This window comes from Mixophyes fleayi, chromosome 7 (assembly GCF_038048845.1).
Source record: "Mixophyes fleayi isolate aMixFle1 chromosome 7, aMixFle1.hap1, whole genome shotgun sequence".
Lineage (NCBI taxonomy): Eukaryota > Metazoa > Chordata > Amphibia > Anura > Limnodynastidae > Mixophyes > Mixophyes fleayi.
The window spans coordinates 102,616,384-102,642,074 of record NC_134408.1 but is presented as its reverse complement, the minus strand read 5'-3'; the positions used below and the strand labels follow the sequence as shown (position 1 = coordinate 102,642,074).

Sequence of the window (25,691 nt, the reverse complement as noted above, 5' to 3'; positions counted from 1 at the left end):
TCCTGGAGCGGAGGTTTTAAAAGTCGGCAAGAAAAACTTCATTTAATCTACATCATGATGATCCAGGGTGTGGTAAACTTCTTTAAGAGTTTAGATGGGGGGCATTTCATATGTAAACCAGTTTAATAGAATAGCAATGATCATAGTTCAAATATATGATTTTTTTGCTTTCTATTCTTTTATATATCAAATGACATATCACATTTTTGAAATATGCATAACATATATACAATATAAGCACACTGGGCCTCATTTACAAAGTGCACTCAATCTGCTCTGCAAAATATTTTGATTTTGCACTTGTGCGTCTGGATATCTGTCCAGCTCACTAAACGTGCACCTAGGTGTGCGGAAAAGCAGCAAAGCCTGAAGCATCGCACTTAGCAAATGTAAAAGTTCAACCACCTATCACTTTAGTACCACCCCTTTCATTAATATACATTTTTTTTTTTTTCTCCTTAAATTACCTAATTTTTAGCCTAGATTAATTATGAGAGGACATTGGTGGTGTTTTATTACTGTGATACTTTTGTGTGTGTGTGAAGCTTTTTACCACATTGTTTGAAGTGTGTCTAGAATTAACTTCTTTGCTAAAATTGCTACTTGGAGGGGCAAAATGGTATTAACAGTAGAGCATGTGATCCAAAAACCCCCATATCTGAGTTGTTGCATAGTTCAACATAATTGGCGCTTTCTTAACTTGAAGTTTTTTCCACAACCTCTCCTATAATTCAGTGTGCACTTTGAAAAGATCAGTCTGTGAGGCATTTTTAACATAGTTGCCATAGCAAAAAAGATAACTCTCAACTGGTAAAATTGATTTCAGCTTGTGTGAGAGTATTCCGAACTCTTAATCTCTGCCAGTCAGTCACCAAACTCCTCGTGGATAGGAGGAGGGGCTATTATGAACCTGTCAAAGCCTCTATGTTCACTATATCATATGTCATATGGCTGTGGTTGCCAGAGTCATCAAATGCCACTTAGCAAATTGTAAATCATTAACAGTAGTTTGAATGAAGTAAAAAGTACAACTTCATGTGTCTTCTTACAGGTAGCCAGAGTGATTTATGTTAAAGAAGACACACATTATTTTTGAAGGGGTTGTGTGACATATTGCTTTAAGCACACACATTTTTTTCATGCTTTTGTTTTTATAGGGATGAAAAACAGGTTGGCCTATGGCACTGATTTGTAGTCTGTATGGCCAGTCTCATTATTATTATTATTATTACTACTTCTATTATTACTTTGTATTTACATGGCTCCACAAAGGGTCCACAGCACCATACATAGTGCATAGGAGAAAACAGAACACGACATACAGGGAAGTACAAAAAAACAATGTGTAATTAAATTGACAACCCGACTGAGGACAGGTAGAAAGGGCAAAGAGGTATGAGTGAATATAGAGTGCTTGGGAGCCAGAAAGGGAAGGAGAGAGGTGGTGCAATGATTGACTCGTTGTCTGTAACAAAGAGAGCCCTGGGGTGATGGATACACGTGTTAACCTGGTTTAGTGCTGGCCAATCGGATGCGCAGAGTCTAGCCTTGCCGCTGCACGGCAAGATGGACTTTTGCGGACGGGAACACAAAGGTCGTGGCCATCTGATCAGTCACTAGGCGTAACACAGCAGAAAGAAAGGGAAATCCGAAAGCAGGTCAGCTAGCTGAGGACTGGCACACTGGCGACAGCCAGGTACAAAATCAGTATGCAGAAGGGAAGTCCAATAACAGGCTGGGATCTGATACACAGACAATAGTGCAGTACAAAATCAGGATCTGAGAAAGAATAGTCAAAACAAGCAAGGACTAGTACACTAGTCAGAAGACAGACAGAAGCACTATCCAGGAAAGGAATCGCAAGCAAAGCCAATGTCAGGGGTGGGGTACGTTAATCCGTCACTGTGAACCCTGACAAGATTTAAAACGACAGGGGAATCACGATTTCTATAATTCCTACACTACTGAAATGACTACTTTCCAAATGTCAGACCTGCATTTTCTTCGGCTTATCAAATCGCCGTCCAGTGTGTAATCCGATTGGCCTAAACATGTACACGATTAAATGACGTGTTTTACTGTGGAGAGACTGAAAATGCCAGTTTTAAAGTGGCAATACCTGGACCCCATGCCTGTACAGGCGTGGGGTCCGGGTGAGGTCTGTACAGCTTCGGAAGCCCCGCCCACCATATCCCCCAATTTTTTTTTCTCAACAAACACAAACACATGTCGTGCACCTGTGAGTAAAATCCTTCCTTAAGGTAACAGTATGAACCTTAACCCTCTCTGTACCTTTCCCTGGGGAGCAGCTCCTATTATGGGTTAGCAGACTGTGATAAATTACCCCCTTTTCCATATACTTTTCCCCTTAGCTTTGCCATACCTGGCAAAGCAAACTCTTTTCTTGGCAAAAATTAGCTTTTTGCCAACTGACACTTTTCTGCCCTCACCAAAACAGGCGAAGTGGCTGCCCTGGGGAGCTCATCTCTTTGCAACAGTGCATCGGCATTATTATGCATAGCCCAAGGCCTATGTCCCAACTTAAAGCTGAAAGGTTGTAATGCCAGGAACAAACGTGTGACCCTGGCATTCACCTCCTTATTGGTATGCATGGAGCATACCAATAAGGAGGTGAATGTCATGCTCCAATAATAAGACCATGCTTATTATTGGGGCATGGCGGGTGACCAAGGTGAACTCTCTACCAAGTAGGTAGTACCATAGTGCCTCCACTGCCCACTTAATACTCCTGTTCTACCGTAGCATGCTTATTTTCCCTTGGGAGAAGCTTACGGCAAAAAGGAAATAACCGGTTTCTCGTCATTCTTCACAGTCTGTGACTATATTGCCCCCAGACCTGTCCTGGACTGTCTGGACAAAGAACCTCTTCCTAAATTTAGTTACTTGTAGCATCGGTGTGGTGCACAAGGACCAAATTATCTTATCTGGGTTATTCTTTCTAAGAAATTCTGTCAATGGTGCTGCAAGGGTTGCAAAATATTTGATAAACCGTCGGTAGTATCCGATCAACCCCAGGAAAGTCCCTAGTTTAGACTTCCTTTATGGTTTAGGCCAATTCTTCACAGCTTCTACCTTATTCACATGGGGTTTTACTTTCCCCCAGTTGACTACATAACCCATATATTTTACCTCTGCCATAGCTAGAACACATTTAAGGGGATTCTCCGTAAGGCCGCAACGTCTCAAGGACTCCAAAACCTACTCCACCTCGAGAAGATGGGACTCCCAGTCCTGACTGAAATAAAAATAAAATAACAGCGCTGGTTTTCAATGAATAAATTAAAGCTACTAGCTCACTATGGCAGAATCGGACAATGTAAACTCGGAATGGTAAATCCAATTGTTTAATAAAAATGTAATATAAATCACATGAATACATAAATCACTCGAGTGACTGAAATATAAACAATACAAAGAAAGACCGGTCTCATATGTAAAGAATTAAAAATTAAAACATAATCCCATAATGAATTTATTCCGAAAAAAAGGAGAAATCCAATAAGGTAAATACTGCCTCTTAACGCTGTAAAATACTCTACGTAGATGGAAAGAATAAAGCTGAAGGAAATTGTTAATCGATCATGAATAAATGGAAGTACTATAGACAATGTCGTTTATATTGAAAATGCACCATCCAAAACAGATCACAACTGTCAAATATGATGTTGTATAATCATGGCTTGATAACCCTTGCTGAATGAGGAGGCAACCGCCGACACTGGCAGGTAATTAGCAGCCTTTGGAGTTGATCTTAATGGTCACATGACATTTGTTTTGAAGGATAATATGAAAATAGTTCTTACCATAGTTCAATAGACATTTCCAATGGGGTATGCAATACCATGCACTATCTAACTGGGTTAGGGCTGGTCCGACTGAACTCTGTACCCGTTTGTTGAGAGTGACTATCAGCACAAACTCAATAGTACTGCCCCCACAAATCTTCATAGGAAATGTATACAATCGAAAGTTGATGTACTTGCTTGGAAGTAAATAGTAAGTAGTAATGAATCCAATAGCCTGAATAAGGCTGCTACAGAAACCAAATCGGATCTCCATAGAAACGTGGAAATAAGAATCCAGCATCAGATAATGATATCCTCTACTCCTTACCGGCTGACGCGTTTCGTTCAGCTCTGCCAAACTTTCTCAAAGACCTGGTAAGTATGGGTCATAATGTTGTTCCTTAAATGGTCACAAGGTCTGCTCTTGATTGATTTCAGCTGATCGTGCCCTGGGAAAATGCACTTTAATCTCCTAATTCTCATTAGCAATATGTTCCCATACAGGTAAGAGGAATAAACGAACAAGGTAAATAATTACAAATGACTAAATAAATAAAATCTAATCCAATCTATAAATACTAATATATAATAAAAGAATAGACAAATAATAATAGTAAAGTAAAATAAGGTAAGATATTATAACATAAATAGAGATACCATTTCCAGAATCATACATATATGATGTTAATATAACATCCTCAACAGAAATCAGTATAATCCTGTTTGGTCCATAATGATCTGTGTCTATATGTTCAAGTGAAAAGTAACATTATTTAAATGGTGTGTAAAATCAAACCTAGGGTATAAAACACCAAACACTCCTAACATGTATTGATAGGCAAGTTTCAACAATAATAATACATAGATTGAATTAAATAAATCACAAACAACAATCCGATTAATCTAGAACAGGAACTCCATCTAATTGGAAAATCTAAAAGAATACAAAAAAATCTAAATAAAACTCACTCAAATATGGGATAAAATAATTGGGAGGAAGGAACACATCCCGAAACTGAAAAACTAAGGAGAAAGTATTATTTAAAAGAAAAATAGAAAAGGAGAGACTGAGGGAGGAGGATAGAAATATAAAAAAAATATATATTTACAATAATAGCACTATTCTATGGTCCTAATGTATCAATTACAACTCCAGAAATTCAAGAGATTCATTCAGACCCTCTGGGGTCAATGTGTGTAACTGGAAAATCCCAAAAATTTCGGCATTGCATAGTCAACAAAATCTATCCCCTCCTCTTGATGTATTTTTAGTATGCTCAATCCCATATAGTTGTAAACCTGTAGTCTCCTTATTGTGAACTTGTGAAAAATGTCTTGAGACACTGTGGGTCTGCAATCCTAGTGTGATATTGTGCTTATGTTCCCTAAAACCCATTTTTAGACTCCTGGTGGTCCTGCCCACATACTGCACGCCACATGGGCACTGCACCATGTAGACAACAAACCGGGGCTCACAGTTAATAAATTGGTTGATAGGGAAAAGCTTCCCAGATACCGTTGAGATAGTTTCTTTAGTTCTATTTCTCATAAAAGTACAAGTCGCACATATAGTTCTATTACATCTATAGCAACCCAAGGGATTAGATGGTAATCAACTTTTAAAAGCTAAACACTGGGTTTTTTCCCGTTTAAAGAAACTCAGTGCTAATATAGTCTTAAGGTTCCTGTTTTTACGAAATACAATTTTGGTTTCTCTCCCAAAACTGACTCTAAAATATTGTCTTGTTTCAGTATTTCATAGTTACAATTGATAATCTTTCTTATTTGAACTGATTTTGTATTAAATTTGATATAAACAAAGGAACAACTTCTTCATTAGAAGAGGTAGAGTGAAGATGTTTGGTGCCTGGTTTGCATTGGAGTAACTTAGTCCTATCCAGTTGAAGGTCTTCTATTATTGCTTCTTCCTACAATGTACTAGGATAACCTCTTTGGAGATATTCTTGATGCATACTATTTGCCTGTACCTGAAAGTCCTCTATCCTAGTACAATTTCTTCTTAGGCGATTAAATTGGCTTTTGGGTATGTTCCTAATCCAAGGCCTATGGTGACTTCTTGAATAGTGAAGAAAATTACTAGCATTCACTGGTTTATTATAATTGTTCGATATAATCTTATCACTCTGAACGGAGAGAGAAACATCGAGAAAATTAACATGATCAGAATCAAACATGTGTAAAAGACAAGTTAAATGAATTGGTATTGAGGTAAGCCACAAACTCAAGTGCCAGATTCAGACCACCATTCCAAATAATTAAAAAAATAAAAGGTCGTCTATATAACGGCCATAGTACACCAGATTTTCCCCATAGGGGCCATTCCAAATAAGTTCTTCTTCTCATTGGCCTATGTAAAGATTGGAAAAACTATGGGCAAATCTGGTGCCCATGGTCATGCCTAAAATATGCAAATATTGAGTGCAATCAAGCAAAAAATTATTTTGGGTAAGAATAAACATAATTGAATCCAAAATAAATTCCCGAGGGGTTTCTGAAAGAGTATCGTCGCCTATTAATTTTTCACATACTGCTTGTACCCCTTGTAAATGTGATATATGCGTGTAGAGAGCTTGTACGTCCAGAGTGAGGAAAGCAAATTCTGGCTCCCACACCACGGTATCCAAACGAGATAACAAAGAAATAGTATCTCTAATATAAGATCTTAAATTCACTACATGATATTGCAAAAAATAGTCTACATAAAAAGAGATATTTGAAGTGAGGGAACCAATTCCTGAGATAATCTGTCTGCCCTGGGGGGTTGGTGATAGATTTATACATTTTTGGTAAAAAATAAAAAACTGGCGTGATAGGGTGCTCCAAAAACAAAAAGTAATACTCCTCCTTAGAGATCACCCCCTCAGCCAGAGCCAGCTGAAGATGTTTTCTCAACATGCTCTTATATTCAATTATAGGATCCTTATTGAGGGCCCTATAGAATAGTTGGTCTTCTACCTGCCTCAAGGATTCTTCAATATAATAAGCAGCAGACATAATCACCACACCCGCACTTTTGTCTTTGTCTGCTGGTTTAATAGTGATAGAATATGTCTTTTGTAGTTGTTTGAGGGCTATTCTTTCACCCCTAGATAGGTTACTTTCTCTTAAACCTTTCATCCAATGTTTTTTTATAGAACTCTATCAGGACCTTTGTAAATGGAGGGGTCCTGGTTAATGTCAAAAATTGGAAGTAAAGCCTTCTCAGTATTCTATACATTATTTTCTTTCCACAGCGTTTCTAGAATACTCAGACTGGGTACATCCTCTCTATCTAGAACAATGGGCATATTAATTTCACTATTGTGTCTGAGCTTCTTTTGAGCAAAATATCTTTTACGGAATAGAGTCCTCACAAATCGATTTAACTCTGAAAATAAATCGAACAGATTAGGACCTGTACTTGGGGTAAAGTGTAAACCTTTGGTTAATTGTTTAATTTGATGTTGAGTAAGTTCTTGGTCCGAAAGATTAAATAACTATGTCATCAAGGTAAGTGGTGGCGTGTTCCCAGTGAGGCTTTAGCAGTTTGTCCATTGCTCCATGGAATGTGGCTGGTGCCCCATGCAGGCCAAACAGCAATACCCTATACTGGAACAGCCCTTCAGGTGTAGCTGCCAGTACCCTTTTGTGAATCTATGGTAGTTAGATATTGACTATTGGCCAGATTCTCCACTAGCTTATCCACATGTGGCATCGGATATGCGTCAAACCTAGATACCTTATTTAATTTCCTAAACCCGTTACAGAAGCGGATGGCCCTTGAAGGCCTTGGTACAAGCACTATGGCGTTATTCCACTTGCTGGTGGATTTCTCCACTACTCCAACTTGCAACATGTCCTCCACCTCTCGTTTTACTGTAGCCCTTCTTTCCTCACGTATTCTATATGGTTGTTGGTTAACTGTAACCCCTAGTGAGGTGACAATGTCATGTTCAGTTATTTTGGTGCGCCCTGGAATAGCCGAAAAAGCGTCCTTATTACGAGCTACCATTTCTAATGCTTGTCGTCTCTGAGCCCGTGTCAGGGAAGACTTCACGGGCACTATGCAGTCCTGTTTTACCACTCCCAACATTAACATTGGGGTTTCCTCCACCCATGGCTTTAACAAGTTAACATAATAGACTTGCTCTTTTTACCATCTACCGAGCTGCTGTAACCAGTAATTTAATTGTCCTACGGATTCTATTACCTCATAAGAGCCTTGTCAATGTGCATACAGTTTAATCTCTTGAGTTGATACCAGAACAAGCACCTTGTTACCTGGGTTAAAGGTGCATAAGGTGGCTTGGGTATCATAACCTTTCTTTTGCCATCCCTGTACTTCCGTTAGATGTTGCTTTACCAACAGACCTATCTGTTGTAGTCAATCGTATAATTGGGCCACAAGCTGTACTATATTTGGCTTATTGGGTCCCTGCTTTTCCCAACCTTCCTTGAGGATATCCAGAATTCTGTGTTGTCATCTCCTAAACAGAAGCTCAAAGGGACTGAACCCGTTGATGCCTGGGGCACCTTCCTTATCACAAATATGAGATCGGGTAACAGGGTATAACAAATTTCTTTTATCCTGAGCTGTGGCTCATCTAATCATTTGCTTAAGGATCCCATTAAACTGCTCAACAAACCTGTTGGTTTGCGGGTGATAGACCGAGGTCTGTAATCTTTGTACCCCTAGCAATTTACACAACTCCTTCATTAATCCTGACATGAAGGGAGTGTCCTGATCTGATAAGAGTATTTGGGGGGTTCCAAGCCGAGTGTACATTAATAGTAACTCTTTTGCAAGTCGTATTTGATTTAATATTTCGTAGCAGAATTGTCTCTGGGTATCGTGTAGCATAATCAAGAACTACCAATGGGTATTGATGCCCTTGAGCAGATTTTTCCAAGGGACCCACTAAGTCAATGGCAATTTCCTCGAATGTAACTGGAATTATAGGGAGATGTACCATGGGAGCTTAATAGTCTGGTTTAGGTGCAGTCCGCTGGCATACTGGGCAGGCTTGACAGTATCTATTGATTGTCATGTGGATTCCCGAACAGTAAAAGCTCAGGAGTGATCTATTTAGAGTATTCTCCTCTCCTAAATGCCCCTTCAAAAGATGTGTATGGATTGTTGTTAATACCAAAGGAACGTGTACTTTTGGCACCAGGAGTTGATGAACAATTTTCTCCTGTACCACTACTACCCTATATAGCAGTTCCCCTTTTATTATAAAATAAGGTCTCCCCTGTCCGGTCTCTCAGCCTTCCATTCTCCATTCACTTCCACTCCATATTTATAAGCATTTTTCAAAGCACTATCATTAAGTTGGTCTCTCTTAAAGTCCTGGAGTGATATAGTCCTGGATAGTGGGTCCAATCTTCTCCAAGCACTGGCACAGTTTCTGTTTACTTACAAATTTCTCCAGCCAGGACTTTTCTCTCCCGTCTTCTGGAACACAACGTCTGCCTATTTACAGCCAAAGCTTGGTATCCAGGCTCCAAGTATTGCAGCTTCTCTGTCTGTATCTCCAGTTCCGGATTATGAAAGACATCTGTCTCTCATTATTTCACTTCTGGCTGCACCTCACCTTGGTCTATCTTCTATTCTGAAATGTCTGTAGATGCCTCTGTTATACTGACCTTTTATTATTGCTGCTGATCTACCTCCCCACAGTATGTCACATATGCTGTTTAACATTCATACTTAAATTTTTTGCTCAAACCATCTCACTTCTGGGTGTAGGCCACCTTGGTCTATCTTCATCTAAAATGTCTATTGATGCTAGTGCTATCCATCTATTGCTGCTGATTTACCTCTCAACAATGGGCCGGATTCATTAAGGAAAGTAAAGCGAAAAAAGGAGTAACTTTGCACCTTGGCAAAATTTTGTTGCATTGGAGAGGGGTGTAAATTTAAAATGTGATGGCAGATTTATAGTTGCAGTATGGCATATCCTAGATTAATTTTACATTTCAGTGTAAAAATAGTATTTGTGTGCTACATGAAAAAACAGCCAGTATTTACCTTATGTGCAAAATAATAAACTAATTTGCACCCCTTGCAATGTAACATGGTTTATTCAGAAGAAAAATTACTATTTATTTTGCCTTACTTTCCTTAATGAATCAGGCCTAATGTGTCTACCATGCTGTCTAACGCTGAAAATAACGAATAAGTCAATTTTCTTTCTCCCACCATTTTACTTTTGGATGCAGCCCACATTGGTCTATCTTCTTTTCCAAAACAATCAGCCAGTGCTCTGCCTGTATGTTGTAAAGGTGTTCTTTACTTTATTAAACTGCCATTCTATCTGCCACTGCTATGTCACTATGTTTTATAGGTATCGTATATTTCTTTAAACTGCCATGTGTTTGTGCCATGCTCTGTCATTAATTTTAGCCAGCCAGCTCACTCTAGCCTTTGGCCAATATTGGTAAAAATATGAAACATGAAAATGGTTTTAGACCCAAACCCAAAACACGAGGGTCTTCTCACATCTCTAAAAATCACTTATTAACCTACAAAATTTTAAAGTGTAAGATCCTTTATGAAATGCTACTTTATAGTGTTCGGTGGTGTGCTTTTCTTGTACTGCTGTTTTTCAGGTGACCAATAGATTGTAAAATTACAGCTATGAAATTATGAATGGTTTAAAATGCCTCTTTGATCAATAAAACAGTGAGGAAAGAATTTTCTGGCACTGAGGACCGGAGAAGAATGTATAGATTGTAGCAGCTTCATTGTGCTTTTTAAATAGCTATTTACCCTTCAAAGTTTTAATAATACTTAAAAATAAAGCCTCCCAAGAACGTTTGTCAAGACAGATGCAATTCATGAATCCGTTTTGAATGACCAAACACAGCACTCAAGGTACAAATATGTATCTCCCATTTGGGCCCTCGAATGTAAAAGGCTGAATGACTATAAATAGGAACTGCATAAGTGTTTCTCCCCTTTGAGTCTTGATAGAGCCTCCATCTGAACCTGAATTTCTTTTCCTGGCTTTGTTTCTGGAATTTGAGCATGGGTGGTCAATTCTGGAGAACCCCTACCCCATACCAGACCTGCCCCCCTCCAAACGACACTCAAACAATATAATAATGTAATAAACACCCCTATAACATGAGATTTTTTTAATTAATAAAAAATTAGCAAAGACAGACAAATATACAAAGCATTTGTTTGTGTTAAAGACTAAATATACAAGTAATACAGTAACCCGTTTAATGTCCATGTTCTCTTCCTACCTGGACCCTATTATCCTGGACAAATAACCTTTTTACCACAAATATTTTCATTATTGTTACTAACTATTGACACTCTACTTGAGAAAGATTAGGATACTAATTTCACTTAACATTCCAGTAATATTAAAAGGTACTTCAATGATACTTAATATCCAATAACACTAATTTATTTTTACACTCAGCTGAAAGGATCCCTCATCACTCTCCTCTATGTATGCCATCGCCCTCTTTTTATATTACTTTTAATTTAAGGACTTAATGTAAACTATTAGGTATCACTCACGGGGTATAGTAACTAAACTACAGGTCTGAAAAAGTGGAGATGTTGCCTATAGCAACCAATCAGGTTCTAGCTGTCATTCTGTAGAATGTACTAAATAAATAATAATTAGAATCTGATTGGTTGCTATAGACAACATCCACACTTTTTCAAACCTGCAGTTTAGTAAATATACCCCACAGAGTGGTATGCAACAAGTAAGGCTGGGTACACTCTACAGAAATTTTCTCCTGATGTTATCTTTACCGTTTTTACCAACTACTGATAAGAAAAAAAAAGTCCCAATCAGCATGTCGATTCATATGTACAAACTATAAGTATTTTATAAGATTTACCTTAAGATCTGTGCTCTTCATCTGTCAAAACTATCGGCTGAAAAGATCATGACTCTGCAAACTCTATGAAGATCCTGATCATGAGTGCATGCATACTGTAGCGTTGGAACGACATTGTTCCAGTGTTGATCGAGATTTTTTTTTCAGTTTAATATATACTAGCTGAAATCCCCAGTGTTGCTTGGGTTTAAATCTTCAACTTTTTTAGTTGCCAAAGAGTTTGATGTAATTGTCAACATTTTAAAAATAATTAGCAGCTTAGCAGCTCTTCCAACACACCCATGAGGTGGCTGCCCAGTGTTGTTTTGTTTTTATATTAAATGTTATCCAAATCCATCCAGTGGAAGGCCCAGAACAGGCTCCCCGGGTCAAAGTTCTGGCCAGCGTACACCAATGGGAGGTCTGACCGGGAGATTACTCCCCTTAAAACCTGACCAGGATCCAATTGACTACCTCTCTTTGTTTCATCCCATTCGGTGCAAGGGTGTTGAAGATAATCACTTACAAACAAACACACTTCTTCTTTTATATATATATATAATTATGTTGTGGAAGGCTCAAAACAGGCTCCTTGGATCAAAATTCTACCCACTGTACACCAACATGAGGTCTGACCTGGAGCTCAACCACCTAGTATTTCTTCTGGGATCCAATGTTATTAATCTGTTTTGTCCAAATCCATCCAGTGGAAGGCTTTAAACAGGCTCCCAGAGTAAAAGTTCTTTCCAGTGAACACCAACGGGTGGTCCAACTGGGACCCTTACCCCCTTAAAACTTAACCAGGATCAAACAATGTCTTTGTAGTCCTTGCTTTGTGCACTGGAGCACAGTCATGTTGGAATAGAAAAGGGACTTCCCAAAACTGTTGCCACAAAGTTGGAATCATAGCATTGTCCAAAATGACTTGGTTGCTGAAGCATTAAGATTGACCTTCACTGAAGATAAGGGGCCTAGCCCAAACCCTGTAAAACAGCCCACCAAACTTCCAGTTGGCATAATGCAGTCAGGCAGATAACGTTCTCCCGGCATTCGCCGTACCCAGACTCACCCATTTGACCACCAAAACAGAGAAGCGTGATTTGTCACTCCACTGAACACCTTTCCACTGCTCCACAGTTTAGTGTCAGTGTGCTTTACACCATATCATCCGATGCTTGGGATTGATCTTGGTGATGTGTGGCTTGCCTGCAGCTGCTCGGCCTTGGATACCCAATCCATTAAGCTCCTACCGCACAGTTTTTGTGGTTACAATAATGCCAGTGTAACTTTTGAACTCTTCAGCTATGGAATCAATAGACTGCTGGCGACTTTTACACACCATGCACCTTAGTAGTCGTTGAACCCGCTCTGTGATTTTACGTGGTCAACTTCGGCTGAGATGCTATTGTTCATAAACTCTTCCATTTTGTAATAATATCAGTACAGTTGACCGTGGAATATTCCACAAGGATGAAATTTCATGAACCATCTTATTGCAAAGGTGGCATCCTATAACATTACCACTTTAAAGTCACTGAGCTCTTCAGAATGACCCATTTTGTATCACAAATGCTTGCAAATGGAGACTGCATGGCTAGGTGCTTGATTGCTTGATACACCTCTGGCAACAGGTCTGATTGAAATACTTCAATTCAATAATACTTTTGCCCATATTGTGTGTGTGTGTGTGTGTGTGTGTATGTGTGTGTATATATATATATATATATATATATATATATATATATATATACACAGTCAAGTCCATAAATATTTGGACATCGACACAATTCTCATATTTTGGGCTCTATACACCACCACAATGGATTTGAAGTGAAACAAACAAGATGAGCGTTAACTGCAGACTTTCAGCTTTAATTTGAGGGAATTTACATCCAAATCAGGTAAACAGTGTAGGAATTACAACGGTTTCCATATGTGTCTTCCACTTTTTAAGGGACCAAAAGTAATGGGACAAACCAAACAATTTTACATCAAACTTTCACTTTTTAATACTTTGTTGCAAATCCTTTGCATTCAATTACAGCCTGAAGTCTGGAAGGCATAGACATCACCAGACGCTGGGTTTCATCCCTGGTGATGCTCTGCCAGGCCTCTACTGCAAATGTCTTCAGTTCCTGCTTGTTCTTGGGGCATTTTCCCTTCAGTTTTGTCTTCATCAAGTGAAATGCATGCTCAATCGGTTTCAGGTCGGGTGATTGGCCATTGCATAACATTCCACTTGTTAGCCTTAAAAAACTATTTGGTTGCTTTTGCAGTATGCTTTGGGTCATTGTCCATCTGCACTGTGAAGTGCCGTCCAATGAGTTCTGAAGCATTTGACTGAATATGAGCAGATAATATTGCCCGAAACACTTCCTGCTGCTTTTGTCAGCAGTCACATCATCAGTAAATACAAGGGAACCAGTTCCATTGGCAGCCATACATGCCCACGCCATGACACTACCACCACCATGCTTTACTGATGAGGTGGTATATTTTGGATCATGAGCAGTTCCTTTCCTTCTCCATACTCTTCTCTTCCCATCACTCTGGTGCAAGTTGATCTTTGTCTCATCTGTCCAAAGGATGTTGTTCCAGAACTGTAATGGCTTTTTTAGATGTTGTTTGCCAAACTCTAATCTGGTCTTCCTGTTTTTGTGCCTCACAACTGGTTTACATCTTGTGGTGAACCCTCTATATTCACTCTTGTGAAGTCTTCTCTTGATTGTTGACTTTAACACATATACACCTACCTCCTGGAGAGTGTTCTTGATTTGGCCAACTGCTGTGAAGGGGTTTTTCTTCACCAGGGAAAAAAATCTTCTGTCATCCACCACAGTTGTTTTCCGTGGTCTTCCGAGTCTTTTGGTGTTGCTGAGCTCTCCGGTGCATTCTTTCTTTTTAAGAATGTTCCAAACAGTTGATTTGGCCACACCTAATGTTTTTGCTATCTCTCTGATGGGTTTGTTTTGATTTTTCAGCCTAATGATGGCTTGCTTCACTGATAGTGACAGCTCTTTGGATCTCATATTGAGAGTCGACAGCAACAGATTCCAAATGCAAATGTCACACCTAGAATCAACTCCAGACCTTTTACCTGCTTAATTGATGATGAAATAACGAGGGAATAGCCCATACATGTCCATGAAATAGGTTTTGCGTCATTAAGCCCCACCCCGTCACTTATCTATTGTGGGGTCGAGAATCTGGAGGTTGCCCTGCTCTTCCGGGAGGTCACCCAGAAAGGCGAGAGTCACCCGGACATTCCGGGAGAGTAGGCAACTATGCTTTAAAGAAAAGCAGCTAATGATTTTCTACAGACTGAAGTGTCTTTTACACTTCTGTCTCCATTACTGAAGTCATGTTGTCTTACCTGTCAGTCTTTGATTAAATCTTGGTCTCCATGAAAATGGCCCCCTCCATAGGCATCAATACATGGACATAGGACACAATTTCTGAACTGTCATCATGCCACAGATGGTGAAGCCAACCACGTCTTGTACTGGCTCAGCATCAGTGAGAATGCCAGACTCTTCAGGGAGTGAGGGAGAACAGGGAGAGTTGGCAAGTATGATATAATATATATACATATATATATCTGCTACACAAGATTTCTATTTCCTGTTTTACTTCATTGGAAGGAAATTGGGTTCTTCCTCTTCTTTTGCTGCTTTGGCTTGATATGTCCGTAGCTATCGTTTACATTAAAGATTATCCGATGTGATTGCTGTGATTCCAAAGCACAAAATATTTATTCTCAAAATATATTACAAAGCAAAGTTTGGCATGCATACGCCTGTGCCTGTTAGCACTAACACAAGCTTCTATGAGAACGCTCTGGTTTTCAAAGCCAGAGGTGAACATTTTATACACAGTACAGTTGTTAAAAGCAGTGACATCATAAAGATGCACAGTTACAGTATTAAGGTCTTCATTCATCGGTCGAAGGGTCTAGACTTCCCAGGAACTCGACGTGGCATTGGTAGATTCCTAAGGTCATTGTTCCTTGAGATTCCCAGGTGTCCTTCTCCAGATTCCTGCCTCTAGACCTGTATAAACTGATTTTTATGGTCAATGTGAGCTGGCTATTTGGTTTATGAAAAACTGGTATTGGTTATAACTAGCGTTTGCAAAGTGCGAGCACTACATAAATAATACCAGAAACGTTCTCATGCAATTGCGTACAGATTGATTCCAATTTCAATGTAATTTGTGAGTTGGAAACATCGGTAAACTTTATATTTCATATTAACAAAAATAAATAGATTCATCTTTGCATGTTGTTATTTGCAATAATATTAATTTGATTGCGTACTAATCGCATCACAACCGATATTTGTGTACAGAAAATATTGATAACCACCTTCATCCAATTATATACTTCAAGAGGCTGCAACTAAAAAAAACTGTTTCTGCATTATGAGTTTCAACAAGGACTTTTGATTTGCTAGTTGGAGACTGTCTTATGTGATATCGGTGGTGGTGTTATAATTAGTTGGGTTTTAAAACATGCTTTGCATGGACATTTATTGCATTTTCCTTAATGTCTGAAGTTTAATATGGAGATGCTAATGAAATAAAAAGTGTGAATGTGTATGGGAGGGGGGTAATTAGATGAAAATGAGGTCATAAAGTCTCAGTTTCTTAGTAAATACACCTGTAATATGTCAGAGTATCCCAATGATTTGTACTGATCAGCGAATGTAAGTCTAATCTTTATAAAGGATAGGGGCTAAAAGTTTAAGTCATCCTGTGTGGAGTTCAAGTGTTTATCCCTTCTGGTATAGCAGTTTAACCCTTATGGTGCACACATGCAATTCTACATATAGGAACCTACAATTTTATTTCTCACCCCTCTGATCTGGAGGACTAAACCGTCGTTGGGGAGAAAAGGGATTTGCTACAAATTCTTCAGTTATTTAGGGCAAATTCCAGTAATTATAGTCATTGTGTCCTGTCTGAATGGTGCATAATACAACGAAGCCAGTTCTAATTGAGACCTTACAGGAGGTACAAATCCTTCCTTTGTTTAGCTTGACAAATTAGTGCCAGAAAGTGGCAAGGTCCGAATGGGAATCAAACACAAGAAGCACAAAGATGGAACTTAAAGCTACAGTAATAACCCTCTCTTGTTTTGCCAAAGGGAGAAACGAGTAATGACCAATGCTTGTTGAAGTTTCCTTTTTGTTCCAAATTCCCTTGACATGTCAGCAGCTCAGGACTGCCTTATTTATTTAGTTAAAGTGATTAAATTGTAATAGCCCAGGACAGCCCATTGTCTTTTTTCTTAATCCCTGCTCCAGAGACTCCAGCTGTCTACATTAATTGATTGACAATGGCCTGCTGATAAGAAAACATGTTGGTAGGACCAAGTTTCTTCCTCATGCACTTTAAGTTGAATTAAGCTGTACTTTTTTTCTCTTTGTTCACATCAGCATTATGACAAAGGCTGAGAAATGCAAAGAAGTCAGATGATTGTGGGATTTGAGTGAATAGGACTGGAGAGGTTTGGCTAGTAGAACATTTTAGAGAACAGTTTGAAGTGTGTCTGGGATTCTTTGCCATTTTATGGGGTTAGCCCTTCCTCTAATACATATATGGTTGGGAAATGAAACAAGATGTCAGTGCTATCAGGGTTGGACTGGGATTACAAAACAGCCCTGGCATACAAAGCATCTTTCCTAAATGAAATGCACATATCCCAAAAATATCACTCTGCCAGTATGCCAGAGAGAAAAGCAGAAGCATATGTTAAACATGCAAATATATCAATTAGTTACAGGGGTACATCTCATACTTTAAGTTTCCACTTAACTTATATTGTTTACTGCTTGATTAGCTTTGCAGATCTATACTTCATCCCTACTGTAGGTTATATTACATGTATAAACAGTGGTATTAGATGACCCCCATCCCAAAAAATGCTTCTTACACCTAACCATACATTTACAATGTTAGAAAATGTAAGTACACCCTTAGTTTTTTCTGTAACAACATAGTTTAATATATACATATTTAGTCTTCATTGCAGAGCAATTATTCTGTTATGCTGGCCTATCTATAGTGATCTGTCAAACACTGGCATAGAAAAATGACTTTGCATCTATTTGTTCAAAAAAAGCAATACAAGTCTGTCTACATGATTGCAATTTCCTAGGATGTAGACGTTAGTACACCACTTTAGATTAGAGTGCTAAGTTTTACATAAAATTTAGACAGTTGGTCTAGTTTGCACTTAGGGTTTATCCACTTTTCCCCAAGTATGTAGTTACATTTTATGTGCAACATGTAATTTTAACATTTATTAATCCCGCTATCAAGTTACACTGTTAAGCGGCTTCTTTATACTTTCACTGGCCATAGGTATACACACTTGTTACTCGTGACAAACACCTCTCACAAATACTATTGTTGTGCATCTGGACTTATCTTGAAATGCATCCGACTGAACATTTGCACGTAAATGCTCTTTTTCTTTTGCTTGCCTCTTTTCCTCCGTACGTTCGGGGCTTCCGCAGATTGTATGCATATATATTTTGAGGCGAACAACTGGATTATAAGAAAATATTTTTGCCTTTAGGTGTAAATATAGTTTGTTTGTTTTTTACGTTTTTTATTGGGAACATTAAATCACAAACCAATTCACAATAAAAATAAAAAGAATTAAACCAAAAAAGATTGTGATAGAAAAATGAAAAAAAAAGTCAATTTCAGAAAATCTGAAATGGTGCATAAAGTTAATCTTTTACAACCAAATATAATCCAGTCAACAAATAAAAACAATGTAGAAGATATAAACAGAGTATTTATTTGCAAATATTCACTATTAATCTAAAGATGTTACGGGTCCAAAAAAATAAATCTTATTGTTGCTAAATCATGATTTCATATTACCATAACTTAATTTACATAATCTTGGTGATTATATTTACTTAAGTGCAGTTTTGTAAAGCTGCACGTTATGTTGATTTTTTTCTGTGTGGTTTTGAAAATGTGAGATTTACTAAACACTAAACTGCACAATAAATAACATGTTTTTAAATGCTGAATAGCACTTTGCCCCTCCTGGTACCCCTGACTTGTGGTTACCATGGTTAAAATGTTCAAATATTGTGCCCGTTTTTGTAGTGCCAAACTCTGTTTGCACTTTTAAGTCCTGGTGTACATCCTTCCTAAACCATGCATATTATAAATAAATAAAAAAATGCATTATATTACATTATCTGCCACAAATGTCTTCAAAGCTATTTCCATGTAATTATGCTATTACTATTAATACACAAATATTCATTTTGTTAATCATTTTCTGTTGGTTCATTTATTAGTGATCATTCATTTCTCATTCACTTGACATATGTTTATTTTTTTAAATAAGTCATAATAAAGATGTCCTCTGGTGTTGTGGCTTCTGTTGGTTTAAGATTGGTTAGCTGCGTTACATACATATAATATTACCTTTGCTGGCACACACCTCAGTAATCAGAGTTTAGTTCAGATTTTTTTTAGGTCTTATATCATCACTCACACACAGGGGTTTTTCTGTAATTCGGAGCACAATGGATAACATATACTAAAATGCAATGAAACAAACATTACCCCTAACTATCCCCACACTGCCCCTGAAATTACTCATCTCATTAAAGTGTTTAGAAAACAACTGCTTTTAACATTTCTCTATGTATATATGGATCTACTATACATTATATGGTATTTGTGAAGTTGATTTTGACTTAAAGGTTCTTAAATTTATTTTTCACAATGAATAGGTTTCTCATAGTACAACTGTTCCAGCTAATATCCCCTGAATGTTTCAGGTTTCCCATATATAGTGGATAAAACGGTTCAAAGAATGTGCTGCCAGTTTTCTTAGATGTATTACCCTGGGTGGAGTTGATTTTATATTTATAATGGAAATGGATAAGGAATAAATGAAACACTGAAAACACACCTGCACATCAAAGGCCTCATATTAATGGATGACACACTTCACTTGAAAGCCAAAGATGCACTGATGTTACACACAAGTCACTTTGGACCACTAGCATTTTCTGTGTCCTGCATACATTTAAGTGTGGACACAAGGAATGAATAGTTTGTATCAATTTCTCATCATAAAGTAACATTTTGTAAACAAAAGTTATTATATTGTGATGTTGAAAGGACACAATAATGTATTTTTTTCTTTTTGTGGTTTATATTTGTAATGTTACATTTTTAATTAGCAATCAAATGATGTTTTTTACATTTATTTTAATCCCCATGTTTTTTTTTAAATAAATGGTGCTGAATTTCCTTACTATGGGGAAGATAGGGTCAAAAATTAACCCTAGCATTCACATTCAACAGTAACAACCCTATTAAAAATCTGTAGTGTAAAAGTGTAGATTTTGTTCAATTAAAATGTGCTGTTTCCGTATGGAGATACCAACTCTACACTGACCAGTCTCCCCCCATTATAGTGATAATCAGTGCTTGTTTATTGGGGGTGTGGAGTATGCTGTTTATTTTCTTAATTTTTTATTAGAAGTGTTGGTCCTGCTTTAGTAGAAGAACCACTGGTGTTCCTTTAGAGATGGGAACAGCACTGTCAACAAAAAAAACAATGAGTCATTAAGCAAGAGGCAGCATAACCATACTTACAAAGGATATAATCAGCTTTTTCAACCACGGTCAAGTGCACATACATACATACATACATATATTGATCGAAGTGGAAATTTCGAAGTGACGGTATGAAAAATGTAATTGAAGTGTAAGTGAATGGAATTTGATAGTTTCACAATGAAGTCAGCAGGAAAAGTGATGGTATACTTTTCATTGCATTAATTACATATTAATCTTTATTCTTCATTAAGCCAGGATTAATGTAAATTTCACATAAGGAGTTTCATTATACATATAGGATATTACCATCTCTGAGAAGATATAATGTAACACTTTATTATTAATATATGGAACTATGGGACATATTTAATTGGAAGTTATGACATTACCATCCTTGAGGGAATAAAGTGCATCACTCTATTACTAACATATGAAATTATGGCATATATATGGTTTAATAGGAGTGTTTTGGCTTCATTTATGCAAGAGATTGAGTCTCCCTAATTACTATTGTATCAGCCAGACACCCCTCATGAGGGCCATTGTGTTTCTATGCTAACCAGAATATTGGTTTGTCGTAGAAGATGTTGCCTACAAGGGGAAATGTATAATACAATTTTCATTCAGATTTGTGTTCTACAGGGGCGGGCTGGACCGGGGGTCAGGGGGGCAGCGGGCCGCTCAGTCTAATGGCTGTTCGGGCCGGCCGCCTCCCCCCTTCCCCCGCCGTGGATGCAATAATTTGTTAATATTACTTACGATGCGGCCGCGTCATTAATGACGCGGCCGCATCGTGTGTCATGTGATGCGGCCGCCTGTGCGCCCCCCGGGCTGATACCTCCCAGCCCGCGCCTGGTGCTCTATGTATTTCTTAGACTGTTAGATACAGATAGAACTATAGTAACAACACTGTTTATACTTATCTCAGAAGCCATTTATATCTCATTTGAGGAATACAAGCTATACCTCTAATATGAGGTCAGGTAGAATAATATTAATGGGTCATAGATTTACTGGGACTATGCAATAGCGCTGAAATGCCTATATTTGGATGGATATCAGTGTGCCCAATAAATTCAAAATAATAAGGTGCATTTAAATCCCAATAAATGTGATATCTACAATCCCACAACATATTTTGATGTACACTGAAGGGTCTGATTTAGTTTTTAATTCGCTATTTTCTTTTCTGTATACACACTATTCTTTTATTTTAATATTTCGCCAACATTTGATCTCTGGAATAAAGGTGTATTTTGCTAATTAATGATAATACTAATGTTGATCATTCATATGAAATTTTATATAATTTTAGATAAGTGGACTGGAGTGCCTTCTCTCTATATACTTAGACCTTACATGCAGGTTAGCCCTGCACCCACCAGCAATCAAAGGGTTAATACTTAACACCTCAATTTTCTGTGACACAAATGTACATGCAGGTACCAACTAGGCTTGATATACAAATGTATTAATTCACACATAAGCATTTAAAGGGTTAGTATGGTCAATCAATCTTCAGAAATGGCCGTGAATTCGTTTATAGCAATATTGTCATACTTATTAAATTTTCAATTTAATATACAAAAAGTTCAATGCTTACAGGTTATAAAAACAATAAAATATGGCATAGCACACGCAGCAAAACAGATTTTAAAATAAAAAGGACAGCGTTTCAGAATATAAACTTACATATGAGTTGTATAATCTGCGCCAAGGGAACTTGACTTGGAAGATAGATAATTTTTTAATGTTGATTGATTTCCCAAAAGTCTGACAATTTATTGTAAGTATTCTCATGGTTTTTTAAAGACAATTTGGCACCTTTCCCCTCCTTTCCCCCCTGCGGTCTCTAGGGGGGATCTGTGACACCGATAAAAATCACAATTTATATCTCCCCGTTTTAGTTCCCAATGCTAAAATTTGACCTAACTTTCCTGGGAAGTGTCACACAGACCCAATTTTATTATTAATAAATGCTATACAAATTTCCAAACTCCAGTCTCCAAACATCAATAGGCCCAGTGTATTAGGTGATCATCACTGTCATCTGTCAGTAATACCTGCCCTGGAGTGAGTGCAAACCCTTAGTCTAAAAAGAAGTGTACGTCTGACTATGCCAGTACTTGAATTTGTCTTTGAGCGCAAAGGACACTTACGTCGACCTACAATATCATGGGCGTATGCTCATAGTCGATGTACAGTAAGGGCATGCCAAGCTCATGCACACTCAGCAATGTCCGATTCAAGGTTTGGACATCTGAGAGGTTCATGTTTATCTGTCATTTTACTTACACCGGCTATAGGTCAGGTGTAAGAGCTGAGTGGTTGTGATGACGGATGTGTATGCACACTAGAACGTGTTTACAATAAGGAGCAACTGTAAAAATGCATTTTATGTACAGCAGACATTAATAACATCCTTATAAATGTATTTTGTGGAGAGAAAAAAAATACTTTTTTTTGTTTTCATTAATGACTATATTTGAATAATTGAAAAAAAATTTCTCTCCGCTTTCTTTCGGGACTTCATGATCCACATTTATTTTGGACTTATCATGCAGTATATTTTGTCTGTCAAAGCAGAGTGGACCTAGACATGTACTCAACAAGAGGCGTATCTTCAGATCCGCTTGTAGTAGAATTTGGACGTGCGTATGCCTGAATTATGTGTGTTTAAAAAACAAATGCTGTTTACGTTAGTTTTTGTGCCTTAATGAATCAGGTCCAGAACCTCCATTAGGGGAAATGATTACTAATATAGATTATATAAAAATTTCTTTTCATTTCAAATTGTCTCTAGTATTGTAACATGATGGCAGTTTTGGTGGGTGTCAAGTTGTAAAAAGTCTGTAACCACAAAACATGTGTTCCTTTATTTGTGTTGTAAAGTAAATGGGAGGATATTATCTGATTTTAGCTTTCATCTTTTGGAAAAGACATTTATTAGAAAGAAAGTGATTTTGTTTACAACAGTCAGCCATTAGTGGTCCCAAGAGGTCCTTTCTATTCCAATCCTCACCTAAAAGGTACAGTAAAGAGTGAATTCTATTTCCAGCATAAACCTCCAGGATGTGTGTATATTAAACAAATAAAGCCATGTATTGGCCTAAAATTATTTCTGGCTCTTGATGGATATATTTATTACTTTGTATAATAAAGTCAAATAAGAATATCAAGGACAATGGCTACTTCTACCATCTACCATCAAACATTGTGTACTAAAAAAGAGTATTTTAGGGCGGGAACTTGAACTTAAAACAGAAAACTTAGTGTTTTCAAAGCTGCTCTCTTGATCCCTTCCTCCCCCAAATAAACATCTTAATTGACATCAAGTCCTGTGATGCTAGCTAGCATTTGCTTTCCAGCCTCACTTTGAAGCGCCTGATATCAAAGCCAGCCAGCATCTTTCTGAACTCAGTGTACAGGGACACCACTATTATGACCCAAGCAGATAATCTAGTAGAGAGAAGTAGGCAAAAATGGACCAGAATTTAAAATGAGCATTGGAAATGAATTACTGTCTCTTCAGTCAATGCTTGTGGAAAGCTGATAGCTTTCCTTAAGATTGTGCTTGTTTATGTATTCAAATTGTCAGTCTTGTGCTGAGAGGAAACTTTGTGTGTACATGTAAGTAGATTATTTCTATCTTGTCAGCTTCATAATTGAGACATTTACTACTGTACTACTGACACCCTTTATATGTGTGGTTTGCCAAAGGCAATAATCACGTATTGTACCTTATTGATCTGTCTACATATACTAAATAAACTTTGCCCTCTAGTTATAATACTTTATGTCCGTTATTGTAAACATGTTCCTCAGGGACATGTGAGTAAACAGTTGCATCCTTTTAAACCCTTAGGTCCTGATTTAGGGGTCAATTTATCAATAGGAGAAAACCCATAGTTTTTGCTGGATTAAGCACTTTCCCTATTATCAAAGCCTCTCAGCTGGTAAAGGCTGTCACCGGGGGTGTCCAGGAATGCTGCTCCATGCAAAGTAATCACTGGATAGCATTAGGTGGGCATCACTGCAGAACAAAATAGTAAAATGAAATATTATCTATTTTTTTTTCTTTTCTTTTTGTTTTATGGAAGCTGGAACTGGAAGCACAAGACTGGGCATCATGTTCCAGTGGCATGTACCAACCAGCATGCCGGCTCATATGTGCACAGAAGGATTCTGCACTAGCCTGGCCTCTTAGCACTGCTAGCCAGAAGACTAAATAGACCCCTTAGAGTTGTAGAATTGAAAGTAAGAAAAACTGTACTGCAATCACCATATCGTCTTTACACCTCCCCATAGCAATGTACCATTTAAAACTACATACCTTAGTGTGCTTAAAAAATGTACACCATACTTGCTACTCTCCTGAAATGCCTGGGAGGCTCCCAAATTTCACGGAGTCCTCTTAGAAGAGCAGGTACTCTTCCAGATCCCAACAGAGGAGAAGCTTAATGACGCGATTCATGTCATCAGCCCCAGCACCTGCTTTTGTGCTCTGCACTGTACTTATGATCAAAGACCAAGGACTTTGCTTCTTAACATCACTTTTTGCTCATACCAGAGGTGGACATTTTGTTATTAAAACCGGTTCTAAAACTAAGGGTAATTGCTGTTTTGTACATCACAAGCCTACATTTTTTTACGGGTTTACTGGGATGGCTATAGACTTGAGGACCAAGTGACATCTGTGGGGGTGGCTGATGAGAGGTGTTCCATGGGTTACGGGCTTTCCCTGCTGAATATAACTGAAGTGCAGTTACAGGGGGATTCCGAGGATTCCAGGAGCCTTTTTCTCCCTGCTAAAGGACTTGATATTATTATTTTTACACTGATAACAAAACAATCACTCACATGGCTGTACAGCTGAACAGGGGGCAGTGATTTTTATAGTTCCATTGCCACCAATTAATAAAATTTCAAATTATAAATGTTTTTCACCAAACTCATTGTAGTTTCATTTTTCCCCTTTTCAGTGGAGGAAAGGCAAGTAACCTGAGATTAGTGTTTATGAATATGGTGTTACTTTTAAACCAATATGGAGGCAGTCTGGATACAGCAGTCAGTGACCATGCAGCATGAAGAAACTTTATATAGTGGGCCTAAGTCTTTGAGGCACTCATACTGAGTATATTGTGCGTTTGTTCTAAACTGCACATAAGTCAGCTCTGCATACATCTGAAGTCAACAAGGAACGGATCTCAAGACACGTGTGGTGTTGACTACAGGTATAGGTTTACTTTATGTGGAATATAAAATTTCAAAAGAGCGCACAATATATATATATATATATATATATATATATATATATATATATATATATATATCTATAATATAAATGTCTAGTGGCGTGTGTTAGTCTGTCTGTGTGTGGAAAATATAAAACCAAGCTGCAGCGCCACCTGCTGGGCGGAGTTATACACTGAC

General features: G+C 37.9%; 1 protein-coding gene across 2 annotated transcripts in view; it reads left to right on the top strand.

Moving 5' to 3' along the window:
• Window positions 1-25,691, top strand: part of PLEKHM3 (pleckstrin homology domain containing M3) — a 184,925-nt gene that overhangs the window by 48,721 nt on the left and 110,513 nt on the right. The window lies entirely within an intron of this gene.